We start from the raw sequence: 694 nt of genomic DNA on the forward strand, positions 1-694 counted from the left end.
TAGCTGCGCATGCGCAATACGAAGCCCCGCGCGCGCCGCGGGTTCTGCTCCCGGGCGCCTGCGCGAAGGGGCTGGGTTACTGCCCCCGGCGGTGGCTGGCCTTAGGCGGTTACGGAAATAGAACCCGGGAATAAACCTTTAATAAAAACATAGAGTGAGCTCTAACGATAAGTAGCCTACACAATTTTTAGGGAAGAAGCTAATTCAGGGGCAGAAAAAAATCTCAGATTCTGGAGTGCTATTATATCCCAATTGGGCATTACACACAAGACTCATTTTGACTCCCTGCTTTTGCTTCTTTTTGTTGACTACCCTACTCCGTTAAAAAACAAACAAGAACAACAACAAAAAAGACACAAAATGTGCAACTGCTGGTTAGTTATGGCTGTATTCGCAGAAAACAGTCCTGTGGCATTCAGTCAGTGCATGTATTGAGCCTATGGACGGATAAGGGTCACATGCTGGCCCGTAGAAGGCCTTCATAGCAGCCTTGCAAACTCAGAGACCTAAAGTAACCACAAAAGAGGGTCTGAAATGAAATCTTTTAAAATTAAAATCAGTTTATGGCAGGTAGTCTTGTCTTACACCAGTCTCTACCCCAGCAAAGGTCAGTTTTTATCTTAACTGAGCCCGTCTGTTGTCTTTTTACATCAATGATAATGTACTTGGAATGTCAAAGTAATGTTTGTTTTCC

Source organism: Pipistrellus kuhlii, unplaced genomic scaffold, assembly GCF_014108245.1.
Source record: "Pipistrellus kuhlii isolate mPipKuh1 unplaced genomic scaffold, mPipKuh1.p scaffold_m20_p_2, whole genome shotgun sequence".
In the NCBI taxonomy this organism is placed as follows: domain Eukaryota; kingdom Metazoa; phylum Chordata; class Mammalia; order Chiroptera; family Vespertilionidae; genus Pipistrellus; species Pipistrellus kuhlii.